Below are 3,729 nucleotides of genomic sequence, written 5' to 3' on the forward strand. Positions count from 1 at the left end.
AAAAAAAACGTCATAAAAAAAAATTCGATATTTTTTTTTTCGAGATTTTTTTTTTCGAGATTTCGAACTTCGGTATTATGACTATAAACCGATCAATGACGCTAAATCAGGGTCCAAAGAAATTTTCACCATCTTCAGGGAGTTGGAAAAACCCTCCTCTCCTCCTCCCTCTCTCCTCAAGGACGAAAGTTGGTGCAACAGTATTCAAACTGCCATGCTAGACAAGCTCGATTCTCTTCAAAACAAAATCCGGGACATCAAAATGCCCTCAACCGCCTCATATCCAACCTGCACAGCAAAACTCCCTCGCCCACCAAAACTGAGTCATCCCCTCCCTTTGACTTCAAGGACATGACTGAGCTGGAAGTCATCTCCCATCTCAAATCTATTAAACCTTCTAACTGCAAGGGAGACGCATGTCCTGCCCAACTCATCAAACATTTGGCACCCTTCCTAACCGCATTCATTTACTCCTCTTTCCAGGCTGGCCACGTTCCAACCGGACTCAAGGAAGCGTGGGTCCGCCCGCTCCTTCAAAAACCCTCCTTAGACCCATCGTCAGGGAACTATAGGCCCATTACCACTGTCCCTTTCCTACTCAAAATCCTGGACAAAGCTGCCTACCTGCAAGTCCAAATATTCTTGGAAGACAACCGGCTTCTAGGTCTGCAGGAATCTGGATTCCGCCCACGACATGGCACTGAAACGGCTCTTCTGGACCTAAAGCATCAAATGGACGATCTAAGAGACACAGGCAAACCTGCACTCCTTCTGCTCCTTGACCTATCCGCAGCCCTTGACCTAGTGGATCACAACACCTTGTGCCGCCATCTGGAAACTGAGGCTAACTTTTTCCCTAAAGCATGCGACTGGATTACCTGCTTTCTCCAAGAAAGGGCCATGAAAGTCTTCTCTGACTCAGCCTGTGCCACCCCAAGCCACATCAAATGTGGTGTGCCGCAGGGCTCCTGTATTGCGCCCAAACTCTACTACCTCTTCACGAGGCCTTTATTCAGTATCCTTGACTCCCTGTGCATCTCGTATACCAACTAAGCGGATGACGCACAGGTGCTCATTTCACTCACTGGAGACTATGAAGCGGATGCCAACACGCTCACTACCACCTACTCCACTGTCCAATCCTGGATGGCAGCTAATTGGCTCTGCCTCAACAGTGAAAAACGGAACTCCTGCTCATAGGGTCACCCACCACACTCGGCACATTGATGAACTGTACTCATCCTTCACTATTGATAATATCCCCATCAAGGTCTCCAACAATGTTAAGACACTTGGAGTCTACTTGGACTCCAACCTGACCATGGACAGACAGGTTAATGCCATTGCATCCTCATCAGCCTATTATTCCAAAGTCCTCAACGCAGCCAGACCCTACCTATCACACCAGAACTGCCGCACATTTGCCAGGGCAATAATTGGCTCAAGGCTGGACTATTGCAATGCCCTCCTCGTAGGGACATCATGCAAACATCTGGCCAAACTCCAGCTGGTCCAAAACAACGCCCTTAGTGCGGCTACAGGAACCTCCAGAAAAGATTGCATCTCCAAAGTTAGAAGGCAGGCCCATTGGCTCCCAGTCAAAGAGAGAATTGTCTTCAAAACCTTGGCCATCACGCACAAATGCCTCCATGAACTTGCACCCCCGTACCTGGCTCAGAGAATCACTAAGCACAGCGCCGCAGATCATCCACGAACCCACCCATATCAAAGGTAGAACTCTAGACTGGATCTCACAAATCAATTGCCCTATTGACCTCCTATCTAATGACCCTTGCATCTGGTCAGACCACCACAAACTAACCTTTGCTATCAAAGCTTACACTACTCATTCAGCGCCTACCATCGCCCCTGCCATCCGAACGAGAAACAAGAAAGACATCACTCCCGACAAACTTCTACCTTTACTACTCCCCATACTGAATAACATTGATTCAGATACAGACCCTACAGCTCTAGTGGACACCTACAACCAGGCTATACTTAAAGCTCTGGACTCCATTGCCCCGTTAAAACTGCGGAAACCGAAACCACAGCGTCACCTTAACACTTGGTTCACACCACAGTTGAGAGAACTACGCAAAGCCAAAAGAACCGCTGAGGCACTTTGGAAAAAACACCCCACAGCTCACAACAAATCTGAACTAACCTTAGTATCCTCTACCTACAAAGAAGCCATACTCTGCGCCAAAAAAGACTCCTACAACAAAAGGATTACACAAGCGGAATCCAATACTAAAGAACTTTTCAAAATACTCAAAGAATTAGAATCCCCTGTTACCCCTATCGACAAAGGTATCACTGACGCATTATGGTGTAGCAACATCCAGAAAGCCTTACTAGATAAAATAGCTCGCCTACAATCCAAAATTAACGCAAAAAAATCTGTGCTCTCTGCAGACTCTAACTACAAGCATCTGCCTAACATACCTCCAACCTTCCACACGACCTGTAAACCCTTCAGCTTCTCTCCCCTTTCCACGTGGGAAGTAGAAAACATCATCAGGAAACTAAAACCTTCAAATTGCCAAGGTGACGCCTGCCCTGCCCCGATTGTTAAAGCAGCTGCACACGATCTGGCGCCATTCATTACCAATCTCATCAATGCCTCGTTCAAATCTGGAATAGTTCCGGACAATCTTAAGGACGCTTGGGTCATTCCACTCCTCAAAAAACCTACGCTTGACCCAGCCAACCCATCTAATTACAGACCTATAACTACGGTACCATTCCTATTAAAAATACTGGACAGAGCAGCTTACCTACAAATACAGGCCTATCTAGAAGCTAACAACCTCCTAGGGCTTAGGCAATCAGGCTTCCGACCAAGACACGGCACGGAAACTGCACTCATTGACCTTACCACCCAGATCCAAACCTTGAAAGACCATGGCAAACTTGCACTCCTTTTATTGCTTGATTTGTCAGCAGCGTTTGATTTGGTTAACCACCAAACACTCTGTCAACACCTGAAATCCGCAGCCCACTTTTCAGATGCAGCCACTGCATGGATCAGCTCATTTCTGGTGAACAGAACCATGAGGGTCTTCTCTCCCACTGATTCCGCCGAGCCGGCCCCAGTACTTTGTGGTGTCCCGCAAGGTTCATGCGTGTCCCCGACACTCTATAATATATTCACGAAACCCCTCTTCGATATCCTAGAATATCTGGGTGTTACGTACACCAATTATGCGGACGACACCCAGATACTCTTTCCTATCACGGGTGACTATGAAACAGACAGCACGACCCTCAATGAAATCTATTCCGTTATACAAGCATGGATGGCACACCATGGCTTGTGTCTCAATGACGATAAAACAGAGCTGATCATCTTGGGCACTCACGCCAAACTTAAAAATCTCAACCCTGCATTCAAAGCCTTTACCATAGATGGTAATCTCATCTCTGTCTCTAATAACACTAAAACTCTTGGTATTTACATTGATGCTACCTTATCCCTCTCTAAACAAACTAACGCAGTAGCTTCATCAGCTGCTTACACTTGCAAGCTTATCACTGCTTGTAGACCATTCATCTCTGCACCTAACTGTATCACTCTCGCGAGAGCATTAATCCTTTCCAAAATAGACTACTGCAACGCCCTCTACCTGGGCACCAGCCTCAAAAACATTAATAAATTACAAGTAGTACAAAACAATGCTATCAGAGCTGCCCTTAACATTCCCAAAAAAGCACACATATCCGAGA

Source organism: Ambystoma mexicanum, chromosome 8 (assembly GCF_040938575.1).
Source record: "Ambystoma mexicanum isolate Mex_15411 chromosome 8, UKY_AmexF1_1, whole genome shotgun sequence".
NCBI lineage: Eukaryota > Metazoa > Chordata > Amphibia > Caudata > Ambystomatidae > Ambystoma > Ambystoma mexicanum.